This window comes from Panthera pardus, unplaced genomic scaffold (assembly GCF_024362965.1).
Source record: "Panthera pardus isolate Hobbes unplaced genomic scaffold, ASM2436296v1 HiC_scaffold_13, whole genome shotgun sequence".
Lineage (NCBI taxonomy): Eukaryota > Metazoa > Chordata > Mammalia > Carnivora > Felidae > Panthera > Panthera pardus.
The window spans coordinates 163167421-163187474 of NW_026526688.1; the positions used below are offsets into that span (position 1 = coordinate 163167421).

Sequence of the window (20054 nt, forward strand, 5' to 3'; positions counted from 1 at the left end):
AGATAAGAGCGAAAATCAACGAAATTGAAACAGAAAAACAATAGTGAAAATCAATGAAAGAAAGAGCTGAGTCTTGGAAAAGATCAATAAACAAACCTTTAGCAAGCCTGACAAAGAGAGAAAACATAAGTTATCAGCATCAGGAATGACACAGAGAATATCACTACAGACCCTGCAAACCCCAAAAGGATAAAAGGGGAATACTCTGAATAATTTCTACACACATAAATTCAACGTTTGTTGATGACAAATTTGACATTGTGTTGACATTAAGTTGATAAACTTATTCCTCAGAAAAACACAAACTCAGCCAATATGAAATAATTTGGATAGTTCTAAAACTATTAAGGAAATTGAATTTGTAATTTTGAAATTCCCCCAAAAGAAATCTCCAGGCACAAATGGTTTCACTGGAGAAAGCTACCAAACATACAAGGAAAAATTAAACCAATTCTGCACAATCTCTTTCACCAAACAGAAGGGAAGGGATACTTATGAACTCATTTTATAAAGGTAGTATTACCCGGATACTAAAATCAAATGAATACATAAAATGAAAGTTACTGGTCAATATTCTCCATGAATACATACATGCAGAAGAAAAGCAGGAGCTGTGGGTGGGGAACATGTCGGATTCTGAGCTGGGTAGGACATGGGACCGGAACGTGGCAGAGGCAGTCGTGAAGGTAGGTACTGGATTTGAATTATGACTTGTTTCCTCACTTACCTTCTTTAAAAAAAACTTTTTTTAATGTTTATTTATTTTTGAGACAGAGAGAGAGCATGAACGGGGGAGGGACAGAGAGAGAGGGAGACACAGAATCGGAAGCAGGATCCAGGCTCTGAGCCATCAGCCCAGAGCCCGACGCGGGGCTCGAACTCACGGACCGCGAGATCGTGACCTGAGCTGAAGTCGGATGCTTAACCGACTGAGCCACCCAGGCACCCCTCACTTACCTTCTTTAAAAGAAGAATGTGGCCATTAGCCTTTGGTTCTGGCATGGGATTGGGAATGGCCCACTCCAATTGTCACATGATTTTAGGGCTCCATACCTTCTACGTGGAAAATATGTCAAAGAGCAGGACCAGTGACTTACACCTGAGAACATCCCAGTGGGAGGAAAAGAGAAATCATGTTTATTCCTCAGGAATACTGAAGTGCCCTGGGGTAAGCTGACATTCTTCTATAATAAGGTTATAAGTAATGCTTTAAACTCCACACATTGTTTATGTATTTGAAATTAAGTCAGTTTCTTGCTTTGTATTTTCTCTCTGGAAACTGCAAGGAGGTGGTCTTAAAAGAAATAAATTAAAAATAGGCAATATAGATATATAGATACAAAAAATGCTTAATAAAGTATTAGCAAATAGAATTCATAAAACATAAGACAAATTGTTGCTGAAATTAAAATTACAATGCCATTTATAATTGCGGGGGTTGGGTAGAAATACTTAGGTAAAAATTTAACAAAATACGTACAGGACTTGAATGCTGAAAACTACAGAATGTTGGTAAAAGAAACCAAAGAAGATCTAAATAAACAAAGAGCTATAACTTGTTCATGGATTCTAAGACTCAATAGCAGAGATGTCCATTGTCCCCAAATTCATATAGTTAGTGGTATTCCTATCAAAATTCCAGCAAGATTTTTTGGATATAGCAATATTATTCCCAAATTCATATGGAAAGGCAAAAGAGGTACAATAGCTAGAACCGTTTTTGAAAAATAAAAATAAATTGAGGGGAATCAGTTTACTTCATTCCAAGAAGACTTATTAGACAGTTGCAGTTATCAAGACTGTGGTATTGCCAGAGGGATCAACACACAGATCAAGGGAACAGAATAGAAAACCCAGAATTAGATCTCCCAAAATATGCCCTACTAATTTTTTTTTTATGAAGGTACAAAAGTAATTCAATGGAAGAAATATAACCTTGTCAGAAAATGATGCTGGAGTGAATGGATACCCATAGGCAAAAAAAGTGAACCTTGACCTAAGTCTCATACCTTATACAGAAATTGACTCAAAATGGATTGTGAGTTTAAATGCAAAACTATAAAAATTTTAGAAAAATTAAGCAAGGAGAAACCTCCAGGATCTAGAGCTATACACAGAGTTCTTACATGTAACACCAAAAGCATGATCCATCAAAGGAAAACTGATAAATTGAACTTCATTGAAATTAAAATTTCTTCTCAGTGAAAGATCCGGTTAAGAGGTAAAAGAAAAAACCAACCAACCAAACAAACAAACCAAAAAACAAACCACAAAAAACAGGGGTGCCTGGGTGGCTCAGTCACTTAAGTGACTGACTTTGGCTCAGGTCATGATTTCACGGTTTGTGAGTTCAAGCCCTGTGTCGGGCTCTGTGCTGACAGCCCAGAGCCTGGAGCCTGCTTTGGATTCTGTGTCTCCCTGTCTGTCTGCACTGCCCACAGCCCCCCAATCATGCTCTGTCTCTCTTTCCTTCAAAACTAAATAAACATTAAAAAAAAATTTTTTTTAATAAAAAAGAAAGAGGTGGGAAAAACAAACTACAGCCTTGGAGAAAAATATTTTCAAACTATATAGCCAACAAAAGACTAGTATTTAAAAACATAAAGAACTCTAAAAATAGTAAAAAAAAAAAAAAAAATCCCAAACAACCCAATGAAATCATAGACAAAAGACCTAAACAGACATTTCACTAAGTGGATGTACAGATGGTAAATAAATACATGAAAAGGTGCTCAACACCACTGGCCTTTGGAAATGGAAGCTAAGTCCACAAGATATCACCTCACACCCATCAGAATGACTAAAGTCAAAAATAGAGAAAACACAAAATGCTAGTAAGGATGTGGAGAAACTGGATCATTCATGCATTGCTGGAAGGAATGCACAATGATACAGCCACTCTAAAAAAACAGTTTGACAAGTTCTTTAAAATCTTAAAAAGCAGCTGGGGCACCTGGATGGCTTGGTCAGTTGAGCATATAACTCTTGGTTTGGCTCAGGTCATGATCTCATAGTTCATGGGATCAAGCCCTGCATGGGGATCTATGCTGCATGGTTGGGCTCAGCGCCATGTGGGGACTGCTTGGTATTCTCTCTTTCTCTGTGTCCCTCCCCTGCTCGTTCTCTCTCTCTCTCTCTCTCTCTCCCTCTCCCTTTCTCTGTCTCTCTCTCTCAAAATAAATAAATAAACTTAAACAAATATTCATATGCAGCTACCATTCAACCCAGAAATTGTACTTTGCAGCAGTTAATTCTAGAGAAATGAAGACACGTTTACAGGGAAACCTGTACACACATATTTATAGCAGCTTCATTTGTAATGGCCCCAAACTGGAAACAACTTGGATGTCCTTCAAGGGTTCAATGGCTAACCAAACTGTCACATGCATAATGTGTAGGATTGCTCAGGAACAAGAAGCAAGGAAATGTTAACACATGTAACAACCCAGATCAGTCTCCATAGAATTATGCTAAGTGGAAAAACTGAATCCAAAAGGTTTACATACTATATGGTTCCATTGATATAAAATTCTTGAAATGGCTGAATTCTAGGAATGGAGAACAGATTAGTGGTTTGGGGGGTTAAGGAGGGAGGAGGGGCAAGGAGGAAGTGAATGTGGTTATAAAAGGGTAACAGGAGCATGGTCATGTGGTCATGGAAGTGTTCTGTATTGACTGTATCAATGTCATTATTGTGGTTGTGATATTGCCCAGCAGTTTTGTAAGATGAGAGAAATTGGGCGACAGGTGCATTGGATACCTTCCATATTATTTCTTAACAACTGCATGCAAATCTAAAATTGTCTCAAAGTTAAAACTATTATTTTAATTTAAACCTACTAAAATAATAGGTTTAACTTTGAAAGTCCCATTATGAGAGGTTTCAAAAATATCAAATCAGAAAATATTTATTGAACACTTACTCTGACCAGGGACCATTTTAGGCGCTAAGGATACATCAAGAATCAAAGAGTCCAAGTCCCTGCTCTCATGGGGCTTATAGTCTAATATAGAAGGGAAAGGAGAACAACAACAAGAAAAAAAACTCATCATGTTCAGCATTTGGCAAGTATTATTACTGAAAATAGAACAATTTCAGGAGGTTGTGGTTGGGGAAAGGACAAGAGGCTTATTTATGGAAGGTGATCCAGGCAGGTGTCTCAGGAGAAGGTGGCATCTGTGTGGAGATTTAAGACAGTTTTGATTTAGGACATGTTGCGCTGGGATGCCATTGGGTATACCAATCCAGGTAGAGATGTCCAGAGATGGGAATAGAGACATAGATTTTGGAATCATTTTCATGGGGATGAATATGTAGTAGCAATGCAAATAAATGAGGTAACTAACAGTGAGGGCATAGAGAGGACAGAAAGAACCAAACACCCCATCTTCACGAGTCAACATGAGCCTTCTCTCCCTTTTGGTGAACCTCGCTTTAAACCGGGCTGAGCTGGACCTTCTCGGTTTTCTCCGTGACTCCTTTTCTTCCAGCCCTCCTAAGTCTGGAGTTTATCAGCCTTCAGCCCTTGGATCCCTTTTCTTCGCTATCTCCACCACACCCTTCGAGATCTCATCTAACCTCAACCCTTCTCCTGAGCTACAGGTTCTTCTATTCCACTACCTATCTTCACTCCATTTGGGTAGCAACCTAATTTTCTGAAATTAAATTTGGCAACCTGGGGATGGATAGGGCAGAAATGCGGGAAATCTCGAACAGATCCTCAAGTCCAGTATCTTGAGTCGGAGCATCATGGCCCCAAATTTTATCAACAGGTTTTCCTTTAGGCTTCCTTCAAAGTCTTTCTGTTCCCATTGGCACAAATATTGTCTGTATACTTTATTTTTAGTCTATGTTTTACAGCTGGTCCAGAGCAAAAAATATATATAATACAGTACCAGAAAATGAAGTAACAGAAATGGGTGGGACGACCTTATTACCTCCTTTTCTAGTTTTGTTTCAGAGGCTTTTTTACAAAAAATGGATTTTGCAGAGGCAGATATCATCTCCTGAAATGATTCCTATTCCAAGCTCCAGATACGTTTTATTCTGAGATGTATGCATATTCCCCAGTCTGCAGTGAGCCATTTCCAAGCAGTCAAAGATATCTCACATGATTAAAATACTTCCAAATCACTTTAACATTTGGTCAGTTTTGTGAATTCTATACATTCAGACTAAAAACCCAGATCTCATCTTCATTTGTATAACCTCTGTATTTTGAAAAGAGAGCATTTATTGTTTTCTACAGAAATTGTTTCATGTCTTGAGATAAAAGATCATGGATTTTTTTCCAATTTGTATCTTCAGGGGCAGTAAAGTATGTATTTTGTATCTACTTCTGTGTAACAAATTACTCCAAAACGTGGTGGCTTAAAACAACGGTATTCATTGTCTCGCGGTTTCTGTGGGACAGAAATCTGGGCATGGCTTAGCTGGGTCTTGTGAATCAAGGTCTCTCAAAAGGTGAGATGGAAATGTCAACCTGGAACGCAGGTAACACAAGGCTGGACTGGGGTAGACTATTCTCCTGAGTTCACACACACAGTTCACAGGATTTATTTTCTCACCTCAGGAATCTCTCCATCGGACAGCCAGCTCACAACATGGCCACTTACGTCACCAGACTGAGCACGTGAGAAGACACCAGAGGGGCACAGAGAGACAGAAAGAGAATGAGAGCAAGACAGAAGTCAGTCTTTTGTAATCCAATTTTGTAAGTGACATTCTATCACTTTTCACTGTCCTTTTTGTCAGAAGCAAGTCACTTGGCCCAGCCCACACTTATGTGAAAGGGGATGTATAAGGGCATAGTACCAAGAAGCAGACAGGGGAGACATTTTAAAAGCAGACTGCCATAGAATGCTGGATATTTGTTGAACGAATGAATAACTGGATAAATGAGATTATATAGTCTGATGCCAATTATTATGAGAGAACAAACCAAATGATACCCTTGACAAACTCAGTCCATTTGGTTGAGACTTCTAGGTCAAAGCACCTTTCCACGAAGGTCCATTTGTGGAAGGGTCTAATTGTTAGAAAGTTAGATGTTCTTACAGCTTTGTTGAATGAGTAGGGCATGGAGAAGGCACTTCCATAAAATATTGATTTGGTCTGGTTGGGTTTTACCAATCTGACTGGGGAAATCAAGCGTTTCCCGTGAGCTATTATTGACCCACTCAGAAAGATTCAGGTTTAAAAATATCTTGGGCTTATAAAAGAAAATATTTCCTTGATCAAACAGAAAAAGATGATTATCAGCACCTCCCCTCCCCATCCACTTTTGGAATTAATAAATTTTTCCAACAGAGATACAATAAAGACTTCAGACCAGGGGTGCCGGGGTGGCTCAGTCGGTTAGGCGTCTGACTCTCAATTTTGGCTCAGGTCATGATCCCATGGTTGTTGAGTTCCAGCCCCACACTGAGCTCTGTACCCACGGTGTGGAGCCTGCTTGAGATTCTCTCCCTCTCCTTTTCTCTCTGCCCCTCTCCTGCACTCGTTCTCTCTCTAAATAAATAAACTTAATTAAAAAAAATCTTTAAAAAAAGACTTCAGACTAATAAATGAGTATCAACATCAAATATCAAATAACTTGTCATTATCTATCTCAGTGAATCTGGTATGGAGGCTAAATGCAGAAACCAGGCCTAGACCAGCCTCAAAGTAGGAGCCGCTGGAAGCAAGAAATGTTCCTGTAAAAAGCTTGCAGCACAACTCTGAATGTTCCTGCTGTCTTCCCCCCAACCAGGAGTTGTGACTGTTGATTGCACCAGATTCCCAAAGCAAAGCCCTGCTGCATCCAGGTTGGCCCCGCCAGTAGCAAGGTTAGACGTTGACCACTCGGAGTCACTTGAAGGTTGAGGAATCATGGCCCTGCTCAAAGGGCCCCCAACCTTTCCCCTCATTGGTTCCCAATGGTCTCAGAGACCCCTGCCACCACCCGCTGAAGTTGAAACAGAACCTAAGTGGGCCATCTCCCCTTTAAAGGTTATCTCTCCCGGGAGGAGGCACGTACCAACTCATAGGGAAAGATTAATAAATCAGATCCCAAGCAGAAACCTGGCAAACAAAACTCCTGAGAGTAGAGTCTGGGGCAAAGCAGTTGGGAAAATGCCTGCAAAGTTCTGGGAGCTCTGGATGAGTCCCTGGGGCAGCCTGCACAGGAAAGAGAGGCGCCTCCACTGCATCACCCCCAACCTCTTGGCTGCACCCCTGTGGTGCACCAGCTGAAGTAAGAACATGATTTCTGATCTGTCTCAGGGTTCCATTAGGGATTCTCGCTACCATTTTCACAAGGTTTATGGAAACTAAGGGACAGAGGAAGGTGAGCCAGGATCCGAGAGTAGTAGCATCATCTAGCTTTATTGTCATAGCATGACTACTATTTGGGGTATGTACTGGATTGAATAGTGTGTTCCCCCAAATCCAATAGATGTGATGCGTTACACTAAAATGAGGTCATACTGGATCAGGGTGGGCCCTAAGTCTGGTGACTGGTGTCTGTACAAGAGAAAGGACAGGAGATTTGGACACACAGACACATATATACAGAGAAGAAGGATGTGATGATGGAGGCAGGGATCAAGTAATGTAGCTACCAACCAAGCAATCCCAAGGATTGCTGGGAGCCACCAGAAGCTAGGAAGAAACAAAGAAGGATTCTTCCCTAGAAACCTCAGAACATGGCCCCACCAACACCTTATTTGGGACTTCTAGTCTCCAGAACGGTAGGAGAATAAATTTCTGTTGTTCTAAGACACACCGTTGGTGGTACTTTGCTATGGTAGCCCTGGGAAACCAATATAGATTTCTCGAAATGGACACAAGCCCGTGTCTTCCATACGTTTGTTGCCAGGATTTTTAATCACGCTGGTTACAGCTTAGGACCCCAAATAAACATGTCCCAGCCAGAACTCCCCACTACAATCCTTTTCTTTCCTGTTTCTCCTCATACTCTCCCTTCAGGTCCGAGGTCCTTTATATCAGGGTTTGCATTTTCACACACCTCAAGGATTCATGAGAGATTCTGTCCTGGACCACGTGCCCCTCCTCCCTGCTCTTTCCAGCATCCCACATCCCTTGTCACCCAGTCAGGTGAGTCTTACCTAAGATGCCCAGTGCTGGCTACCATACAAACCAAGTGCCCAGGTACTCCCAGCCTGTGAGAGCCGTGTTTCCAAATCATAGTGGCATGAATATAGGTTGTGAGATTTTATTCAAAGAGAACCATATTCTTTCCTCTTATCTATGGGATATTTCCTAAATCACATTCATATTACCAAGTTTGTGGACGTCACCACAGAGAGCCAGATTTTCTTTAAAAAGTCCACTGGGCTGCCTTCTTGCATAGAGCTCCCAAAAAAATGGCCGTCTAGCTATTGTTTTCAGTAGATCTTGTTCCAGCAAGTTCTGTATCCACTTAACTTTATGAATTTGGGTTCTGTGGTTTGGATCCAGTCCCTGCTCCCCTACCGCCCTCTTCCCAATTTAAACCTTTCTAATCTAGGATTTCAGACAAAGTTGGGGGTTGGGGTGGGGGAGCCAGAAGCTAAAAGCTGTATTATATTCTTTGTCTCTTGCTGCCCCCTGCTGGGCAAATCATTCTTTTCTGTTCTTCTTTCTTTCTTTCTTTCTTTCTTTCTTTCTTTCTTTCTTCTTTCTTTCTTTCTTTCTTTCTTTCTTTCTTTCTTTCTTTCAACTAAGGAAATGAACTGAACAGGTTCCTAAGGGTGGATGAGTGAGGGAGACGCCAAGTGTCTTAGAAGGAGGGAGAGGGCCAGACAGTTTCCATTATTTGAAATTCTTAGTTTACTTTTTAAAAAACAAGAGATGGTAATTGTGATATTTGAAACATGTTTGTATTTTACTGCTTAGTATGTTTTTAAATTTTTTAATGTTTATTTATTTTTAAGACAGAGACAGAGTGTGAGTGGGGCAGGGACAGAGAGAGAGGGAGACACAGAATCTGAAGCAGGCTCAAGGCTCTGAGCCGTCAGCAGGAAGCCCGATGTGGGGCCTGAACTCACAAACAGTGAGATCAGGACCTGAGCCGACGTTGGCCACTTAAACAACTGAGCCACCCAGATGCCCCTAACTGCTTAGTATTTTCAAACACACACAACTACAATATACTATAATTGTGTTTCCACAAGATAATTAGATTGTAAAAGTATCAATTCAAAATATGGTGGTAGCTGGCCTAGTGATGGGACATAGTGTAGTCTTCTCTCAATCTATTAGTACATCTTGGTCTGTGACTGCATCTGGCACTGCATCTGGGATGATGGCGAGGCCCTTTTCCATAGTGAGGTGAGGCAGAGAGGCCTTCCCACCCTCCCAATGATAGTGCTGAGGAGACTGACTCTCAGGGAGATTCTAGTGAGGGGGGCAGAGCAAAGGAAGAGGGAGGTGGGGAGTACAGAGTTGTCCCCCACCCCAGTCTTCCCAGTACCCCCACATGCAAGGTGAAATGTTGTGTACTTTCCCTTGGATGCCATGTTTGTTAGAAAGGTTCTCTTAGGGGTAGGAAGGAGTGCTTCTGTGTAGAGCTTCTCTGGGATGGTTGGTTACCACCAGACACTGCCCCGGGGCTGAAGGACATCAGAAGTGCCTGGAGCCAGGCCCTGATCCCAGAACTCGACTGCAAGAGTAGAAGCAAGGCCACTGAAAGTACATCTCCACTGTTGGCTGCCCAACAGGAGAAAGTTGGGGTCTCCCTCTGCTTCCAACAGATGATGGAACAAGGATTTCTCTTCAGGTTTCAGACCGCAGACCTCCCCCTGGGGAGTCAAATCCTTTTGGGAAAATGCAGTTTCCTACCAGCAGGGGCCAGGGTACACACTTGCTGTGTATACTAGGAATCACACTGCTTCTAGGGTCTCTTCCACCCCTTTTCCCTCCCCCACCACACTGGCATTCAAGTCCCTCAAAGATAATTTGGTTAACAATATCATTCATTTCTTTTTCAAGTCTTTTGCAAGGAGCTTTATCACTTAAATTACTTGATCCAAGATGCTGGGACAATGAATCAGAAGCAGACTTAAGCTGATTTGGAGGAACTAATGGAAATAACAATGCATACTTCCTTTCCTACCTGAGTTTGTGGATTAAAATTCAAACCTACATATCCATTTGCCCTGACATCTCTTGTATCCTACCAGGTATAACCTAGTACTTCCAACACTGAGCCTTCCTCCAGACCTTCTTCTATCTCATAACCTCCCTAGTGGTTAGCAAGTGAGGATAAAGGTCAACATTTTTTATTGTAATTTCCCCTTGCTGCAGCATCTATGTGCAAATCAATGGACTTGTCCCTTGGAATGGAGTAGCAGCCACCTGAGGTATTGTCATATCGGGGTGGTAGGTCACATGTGGCACGAGGGTGTGCTAATCATGCCCATTAGAATCACGTATCAGTCTGGGATGAACGGGGGAAAATCCAATCTTTCACTACCGATAGTTTGAGAAGCTTGGATGGGGGTTCTGTCACCTAAAGGGAGGTTACCATGGCCTCTGGGTATGTGGAGACTAATGTTTTTCCTTCTCTGATTAGATTGTGAGTCCTAGGAGACTATGGCTCTTGATGTCTTGTTTACTACAGAAGCCAATGTTCAAATGGTGATCAGCACATAGTAGGCGCTCGGTAAATATTTTTTGATGGGCTCCCTGCTTCTGGTTAGCAGCTATCCAAACCCAACACATTTTCCATGCTGCAATCTGAACAATCTTTGTAAAATTCAAATCTGATCAAGACCTTTCCTATTTAAGGCCCTTCAATGACTCCTCAGTTATCAAGGTCAAGTCAAAAGTCCTTAAGGAACCTAATAAGAGTCTTGACCTGTATTCCAGCCATGCTGAACTCACATCTTGCTGAAGGGCCATGTTTTCCGGCCTCCAGGCCTTCACTAGCCTGTTGCCTTGGTCTGGGATTCTCTTCACCCTCCTTGGCCAGTGATAACACTATCAGGTCTCAGCTCAGCTGTAACTCGCTCCGAGAAGACCCCAGGGTCCTACTGCAATTATTATTCTGTATGCCCACTGGAAGATGGTCTGTGCCTCCCTTATCTGCTGTTACATCCACTCCAAACTAAGGCAGTACTTACCACATAATTGGCAGGCAATAAATATAATGATGTCTTCATAACAGAGGTAAACAGGACTCTAGAAGGTTTCAGTCATGGGAAGAAGGGTAGTCACCTCTTACTCTTTGGTTGGTCAAGAGTGGCAAATAGGTTCCAATTTAGACATTCGCCAGTTGGGACACTTTAGGTAATATGCTTGTGCCTCAGCTACCATCTGTAACAGGGCTCATGATTGGACCTGGATAAAATGAGTTGGGGTCCTTATCTCAGGGCCTGGCCATTAGTGCTTAATTTGCATTTATTAAGTGCTGAATTAATATTGGTTGTGATTTTACCATTACTTCTGAGACCCCTGGCTTTCTGCTTTCTTCATTTTTAAGTTGCTATAATCTCCTCCAAGGGCCTCCCCCACATAAGATGAGGTGTAAAAATCACTCTTCCTTTTTCCTTAATAAGGAAAAATAAGGAATAAGTCCCTTAATAGGCCCTTCAGGGGAAGGTGATGACTGCGAATCACAATGCTAGCTTTAAAATAACGAATAGGAGCGTATTACATACAGAATAGACATCTTATGACACTTCTTTTTTTTATTAAAAAATTTTTTTTGTAATTTTTTAAAATTTATTTTTGACAGAGAGAGAGACAGAGTGTGAGCAAGGGAGGGGCAGAGAGAAACAGAAACAGAATCTGAAGCAGACTCCAGGCTCTGAGCTGTCAGCAGGGAGCCCAACGAAGGGCTCGAACTCGTGAACCACAGATCAAGACCTGAGCCGAAGTTTGACACTTAACTGACTGAGTCACCCAGGTGCCCCCTATAACATTCTTAATTACCCACCCTCTTATATGATTTTCTGAAGCTCAGATCCTCCATTTTATTTTGAAGGTTGGGGAAGAGGCATCGTGATTAAAGCTTATTCAGCCTCTCTTTTCAGGCTTTTTGGAGGGTCCCTTTTTTCAAGATTGGACGGAAAAAATAAGTGTGATGAGGAAATTCTTCTCTGTGCTTGCAAGTCTCAAGTGGGTGGTTGTATCTGGAAGCCCGCCAGGTGCCCACTGCCATGAAGACGGTAATAGCAATAATAAAATTAACAACCATAAACCCATTTATTGATGGAACTTGCTACTAAAGGATCAAAATTATTATTCTCATGTCATTGCTGGTAAGTGGCAGAAGCTGGCTTTGAAAGCAAGCCCGATCTTCTGTTGCACAGAAAAGATCACAGGATAACCTTTCCTCACCCAGTATGAGTTTGTACTAAGCAATGCAGTATCTCCTACAGGCCTCTCCCGGTCACCCAGCAATTTCTTCCTGTCCCGTAGGTCCAGGAGTGCTGCTAGGGACAGGCAATAGTCGCTTCATGGAATTGTGTGTGACAGTCTGTGCATGTGTGTGAATATGTGCATTTGTGCCCATGCACACATGTACGTGTGCATTTGCTGTGGTTCAAGCCTCAGGTTGATGCTTGATCCCCCTTATTTTATTTCTAGTTCAATCTTTCAAAATTAAATAAATGTAGTTCTGGTTAAATAAATACAGTGAAATAGATATTTTAGGCTTTCAAAACTAGATCCAGTTGGGGCATCCACTGTGTGGCTTAGTCAGTTAAGCATCTGACTCTTGATTTCAGTTCAGGTCATGATCTTGCATGCAGTTCATGGGATTGAGCCCCGCGTTGGGCTCCATGCTGGTGGTGTAGAGCCTTGGGATTCTCTCTCTCTCTCTCTCTCTCTCTTGCTCTCTCTCTCTCTGACCCACTCATCTTGTGTGCTCTCTCTCTCTTTCTTTCAAAATAAATGAATAGACATTAAAAAAAAATGGATCCACTCTAAACTTGAATGGGAGGAATTGAGTTGGTTTGGAATCTGTACTTTGGGACACAGAAAATTCTCTCCATGCAGAAATTTGTACCATGACATATTTATTGCAAGAATAAAAATTTTCTTAAGCACTGCACCGAAAGAGTAAGGTTTAAAAAATACCTAAACGATGGTCTGACAGTGATTTAGCCCAGTGGTTCTCAAACTTGATTGTGCCCCTAAACCATCTAGAAGGCTGCTTTCTGGGGTGGTAAACATTCCCTAGAGTTTCTCATTCAGTAGGTCTGGGTATGGCTCGAGAAGCTGCATTTCTAACAATCTCTCAGGTGATGCTGGTCTGGGGAGGCACTTTTAGACCCACTGGTTCTGAGACTCAGCTATGTAAAAATGAATGATGCCCATGGTCCCCCACCCCCAGCCCCAGTGACTCATTGAATTTGACTGCGATTAAACTAGAGGTTTTCAAAGCTCCCGAGATGATTGCAATGTGCGGCAAAATTTGAGAACCACTGACACGGGAACAAAAACTCATATGTGAAGAATGATGAGGGCGTTAGAATCCCAGCGCACGTGAAGTGGTGATTGGCTCCTTCAGCTCGGCCTCCTTGGAAGGCTGAAAACTCTTCTCTGGGTTCTTAGCACTTAAAGAAGCTTGTTGCTAACTAGGCAGAAAGAGTTTGGTAAAAAGTTATGGAGTGATTTGAGGCTAAGCTTCCAGGAGCGGTGCACAAAACCAAGCCCAGGATGGCCTGATCAGGAAACTGCCACTGCTTCCCCATCAGACGTGGGCAGAACCACTGGGGTGACTGCCCCACCAGGAACTTGATGTTGTTGACCTTTGACACCTCTGGAAACCAGATGCCTCCATGCAGCCCTTACCAATAGAACAGGTCCCCTGAAATACAAGTCTCACCTGAGTGAGCGTCATTAAAGGAGTCCCCGTCACAAGCCCTGCTCTGGCTGTTATGGAAACCTAGGGATGCAGGTTCTTACTGAACTTGGCCATGGAAGTCAGGGAATTCCTCCAAACCTCACCAAGTTCTTCCACAGCCAGGGAAGGTGACAAGGTGTGGTTATTATTGCTGAGGCCCATTTTTCTTTTCTGAGCTGCCACCACCTTCTCCAGGAGTGTCCTCCACCCCACAAGCAGTGGTGAAACCAGTTGTCCCAGTGATCATCCTCCGTCCTTGGCGAGGATGGATTTTCTTGCCCATCACTGCTCTTTTTAAAGAGCAAACACGTAGTGACAGCATTAAAGAAAAGAACTATTGTCCCTGTCTTATGTGAAATGCCTCCTCTTTGGCCAGATAAAAGGAGATGAATGGACTAAACTTTCTGGAATGTTGTTCACATGCAGATTCCCATGCAAGGAAAGCCAAGGGCAGAGTCATTAGGAGTGCTATTGCCTGGGACTCTTCTGAACTCCTGATACAAACCAGAAAAGGGGTTTTGACAACCCAAATGGAGTCGGAACATATCTAACTGCTTGAGTGGTGGCCATGGGGCGGCCGGGCCATCCTCGGAAATGAGAGCCTATGGGCAAATTTCATTTGTTCCCCAGAAGCCACCTGCATGAGCTCCTTGAACACAGGGCATTTGTCCTTTGTCATTCCTCCTCAGGCCTGATGAGAGTGCCCACTCTGGTGAATAGGGCTCTGCACTATGCCCAGTCCTGCCAGAGCAGACACCTTCCATCAGCCCCTGTTTGCCTCCAAACAAGCCCAGAGTGGAAAGGATAAGAAACTTGCCCAAGCTCAGGAGCAAAGTGGTTCAAACCCTAGCTGACTCCAGAGCCATGACTGTTTATACCATAATAAAAATAATTTAGCATGTTTTTTTCTGATTATATTTGTATATTGTATACAATATTTCAAACATACATATTGTATATGTATATTTCTGCATATTTGTAAATATTGTGGAAATTCAAGCAACACTTGAAAATATAAGGGAAAGGGTCAAATTCACCTGAAGTCCCAGCACCGTGAGATTACAAACATCGTATTTTGGTAAGTACTCTTTCTTGCATCTGTTTATGCACACACACACATACACACACACACACACACACACACACAGGCACATGCAATGTTGGACAAATGGAATCCTTACACTCCTGTTGGTTCCTGTAGCTCTTTCTTGTTTGCTGGTCAGTACAGCTCAACCAGATCATCTGTTTCCTTACTGAAGTTATGATTGTGAGGTGAGAAGAAAGTTTGCCCTAAGTAGATAGAGCTCTTGGTAGTGAGCGCTTTGCTGTGTATGGACTGGCAGGACGGCAGAGAGGGGAGGGAGTGTGGCACAATCAGGAGCATGGATGCTGGGGTCAGACTGTGAGGACTCTCTCACTTACCAGCTGTGCAACCCCAGGGAAGTTACTTAACCTCTCTGCATCTCAGTTCCACAGCTAGGAAGTGGGGATAATGGAGCCTACCTAATAGGGTTGTTGTGAGAATTAAATAAGAAAATAACTGAACTAAACATTTTGTGAGTGCCTGCTGTATACTGGGTGCTAAATACACAAGAAATGCAAAGTTTAATAACAAGAGATCTGCCCTCAAGGAGCTTATAATCTAGTGACTCCTTATGTTTCTTTAATGGAATCACACACACACACGCACACACACGCGCACACATGCACACACAGTAAAGAGAATGCTTTTCCAACGTCAAGAGTCATCTGGTCTCATTGTTTTTGAATTTAAGCTGTAAGGTACACATGGATGAAAATTAAAGCCCAGACACAACCAAATTAACTACACTTGATTTATTCTGTTTGGTTTATAAGGACAGCAGGAGAAAAAGAATTTTAAAATTGAGTCCAAATGTCGACCACCCAATTAGATGGAGTGTAAGCTTCCCTCCAGAGTTATAAGTCATACACGTCCCACTGGGGAGAGACACAGCCTTTATAAAAGTGTACTGAGACAGGAAGAGCCACCACAACCAGGCAGAGATAATTCCATTTTGCACGTGTGCCTTTGGAATACCAATTGAGCACTCCCTTATGACAAAGGGAAAAATGCTTGGTGGAATAGAGAATGTTTCATTCTTGGCCAAATCCAATCCCTTTTCTGGCTTGTTTACCTCAGTGGACAAGGAAAGGGTTAGCCAAGGTGTGTGCATGGGTTCCTAGTGGCTAAGAAAACAGATGCTAAGGGCCGTCAATGTTCTCCAGTGTAATTGGCTTAAACATGCAAACTCCTTAAGTAAGTAAACCAAGAGTAATTTAAGTAAACCCAGAGTATTTTAATGGTTTTCTGCCTCCTTCTAATCCCACAGTGTCATTATTTGCCTTATATTAATTACTTCTTACAGCAGAGTCAGCAACAATTTTTCTCTTGCTGGTGGACACATCATCGAATTTTTTGGCCAGCTTCATGAGTTTGGTAATCAAACACCCTGGGGGAAAACAGAAACATTGGACTAAATATTAGAGGTGTTTTATTCTAGATTTTATTACTTACAGACACAAAGCTTTATGTCGATTTGAAAAAAAAACTTCTCTCTACTTTATTAAACTTGGGACTCCTTCAAGAAAATGTCACTGAACAGAATAAAAGCTATTATTGGCACAATTGCCTCTGTTATTGTATGGGAAAAGATCAACATAGCAATGGCAGCCATTAAAAAGAGCAAAAATCATTCAATTCTCTTTTTTATTGTTTGCTGAGTTCAGTTGTAACCCAAAGAGATGGTGGAGAAGCGGTATGTTGTTTCCCTCATTTCAGTGCTTGGCACGGGGTTCATTTGGGCTTTAATCAGACCTCGAGGAAGGTGCCCAAAGCAACTGGTCACAGCCACCTGCCCGCCTGCATTTGCTGCTGCACACTTTATATCTTGCCATGTTCCATTTGGCTGGGACCCCAATCTAACACCTTATAAAATATATCTTTTTCTGGAACATATGTTTCTCCTTTACATTAAATACACAAGAAAGAGGTCCAATTAAAGGAAGACATTTGACCAAAGCTAATTGTGTTTGAAGATGCTCCATTTCAGAGAGGTTGTGCTCCCCAATTAAATCAAACTAAACGGTAGTCTTTGGTAGATTTTAGGAGTTTCTTAAGATACCATTAGAAGTCTTTTTTTTTTTTTTTTTTTGATCTATGAAACCTTTAATGAGAATCTGTTTTCACAAGTGCCAGCATGAAGAAATAAAACTCTGTACATTTTCCATAACTCAAATTCATTTCTGACTCCATGCTTTCTTTTTGCTAGACTCAGGGCTGGGAGAGAGTCCTAAGCAGAGCGAAGATGTGTCTGTGTACCGACTGGTTACTGACAAAAGTTTTGAAATTAATCAGCTCTACTTGCTTAATTGTGGATAAAATTTAAAAATAAGTGTCTTGACTTTGCTTTAGAATCTCCTCTTCCGCTCCTATTAATAAGCTTTTGTGAGATTAGTTTTTCTACTCTGCAGGCCAAATATACAAATAATTAAGATATATATTATCCTCTGTGAGGATCATTTGATGGCAAAGTGACTGCATAAGTGATATCAATGACTCAGCAAGAAGCAAGCTCATTTGGTAACATTAAAAAATTAACATGGACGCCTGGGTGGCTCAGTCGGTCAAGCATCCGACTTCGGCTCAGGTCATGATCTTGCAGTTCGTGGGTTCAAGCCCCGTGTCAGGCTCTGTGCTGACAGCTCAGAGCCTGGAGCCTGCTTCGAATTCTGGTCTCCTTCACTCTCTGTTCCTCCCCTGCTCACGCTCTGTCTCTCTCTCTCTCTCTCAAAAATAAATAAAGTTAAAAAAAAATTAAAAAACAATTAACGTATGTGGGGTTCCTTCTAATGTGTGTACAAATATTTAAAATGGGTTATTCACTCACTAATTCTTTTATCGTGAGTGCAGAAAACAAATTTACAAGTGTAAGTGCAATTCTGTTTTAATCATTTATACATACTCTTAATGAGCAACATTTACAGTTTTTGTGATTTTTTTCTTTTTCTCTATATTATGTTTGTTATGACTACTTTTATTGAATTTTAATTTTACGTCTGTTGAACCTAATAGTAATAATAAAAGATTGATTATACATTTTGTATTTTCTCATTTAATTTTGCTAGTAATTAATTTTTATTGTGTTTATAAAAGTGTCGATCTGTGATGATAAAGAATAAAAAACAAAAAAATCTAGTCCTTCATTACAAATAGTTTGAGAACTTACAAAGAACTCAAATTGCCTCATACCCTAAGTTTTATATGGCCATTTTCTCCTTTTCTTGAGAAATTTAGGGTGAGACAGCTTAGGGTGGCCCTTCTTAGCTCAGAGAGAGAAGGGAAGAAGCTTTGGCACCCCAGGTACTTGGCAGTTATTTCCGATAAAAATTAATTACTAGCATCTGACTTTCATGGAGGTTTGTCTAATCCCAAAGACCCAGCTCTTTGCAAGACACCACACTGTCTCCAGAAGGAGGCAGAATTTATGTATTCAGTAAATATTTCTTGGGCAAATATTATGTGCCCAGCTCGTTCTGAACGTTGAGAAGCCAGTAGTAATTAAAACAAACAAAAATCCCTGCCTTTAGGGAATTTACACTCTAGTGGAAGGGGTAGGATTTGGTGATGAATGTTGTAATACACCCCAAATTAGACTTTTCTGTGATGCTTTTGTTTTAGTTTCAAGTTTTCCTATTAAAAACAAATGCCTGGGGCACCTGGGTGGCTCAGTTGGTTGAGCACCTGACTCTTGATTTCAGTTCAGGTGGTGAAATCCCAGGGTCGTGGGATCAGGTCATGGGGTTGAGCCTCACGATGGACTTCTTACTGAGCATGGAGCCTGCTTGAGATTCTCTCCCTCTCTCTTTCTCTCTCTCTCTCCCTCCTTCCCTCTGCTCCTCTCCCCCACTCACGTACACTCTCTTACTCTTCAAAAACAAAACAAGTGCATAAGAGATGTTTTGCCTCAGTTCGAGGATAAAGTTGGTTAATAAGAGTCACGTTCTCAATGTTGAAGATTTTACCCACATTTCTGTTAAAGCTTCAGTACTAGACTCTAAGAAAAGATGGAAACTGATCAAAAGCCAACGTATTTTGTTATTTTATGAATATACTAATGTTTTAGGTTGTTGCATAATGATCACATGACCTTCAGGTACTTCGTCTCCAAGGAAAAGTTGGAGAACTCCTAATCATATTCTCAATTCGTGTACAGACAAAAAGGAAGTTGCCATCCTTCCCGCAAGTCAAACTTAAAGATGAGTAAGCTTACTTCTAAAGGGCTGGTGGGTTAATACCTTGCAAATTTATACAAATATTTAGCTCTTCTGGGGGCGCCTGGGCGGCTCAGTTGGTTAAGCTTCCGACATCAGCTCAGGTCATGATCTCGCCGTCTGTGAATTCGAGCCCTGCATTGGACTCTGCTGACAGCTCAGAACCTGAAACCTGCTTCTGTGTCTCCCTCTCTCTTCCCCTCCCTCACCCACACTCTGTCTCTGTCTCTCAAAAACGAATAAACGTTAAAAAATTTTTTAATTAAAAAAAAAGGAATATTTAGTTTTTCAGAATCATGAGGTACTGATATCAGAGAAACAGCCTATTAAAACCAGTCCTAAACACCCTGGGAAAACCATCAAGAGAACATGAAGAGCAAAAACAATGGGTAATAAATATAGTTGAAAATGTTAGCCTGACTGGAAATGAGCAGAATGTAAATTAAGACTACAATAAAATATCATTTTTCACCTATCCAATGCCAACGCTTTAAAACAACAATGAAAGGGGAGTGCCTAGCTGGCTCAATTGGCTAAGTATCCGACTCTGGATTTCAGCTCAGGTCATGATCTCATGGTTCATGTGATCGAGCTCTGCATCAGGCTCCACGCTTGGCAATCTCTATTTCCCTCTCTCTGCCCCTCCCCTGCTCTCTCCCTCTCTCTCTCAAAATAAATAAGCAAACTTAAAAACAACAATAACAATGAATAGTACTCAACACTGGATAGAATGAAGAGACAGTTACTCTTTTGTGCTACTTTCAGGAGTACAAACTGGATGCAGCTTTTCACAAAAGCATTGCCCATGAACAGTTTTAAATAGATGCATAGTCTTTGTTCCAATCAATACATTTCCGGAAATGTGTAAAAAGTCAGAAATGTAGGAAAAGGGTCATGCAGAAAAATATCGAGTGCTGTGCAACTCAC

The 20054-nt window shown here is 41.6% G+C and overlaps 1 pseudogene; it reads left to right on the forward strand.

The window, feature by feature from the left end:
* Positions 1-626: 626 nt before the first annotated feature.
* LOC109275522 (MICOS complex subunit MIC10-like) lies at positions 627-1179 on the forward strand (annotated as a pseudogene).
* The last annotated feature ends 18875 nt before the right edge of the window (positions 1180-20054 follow it).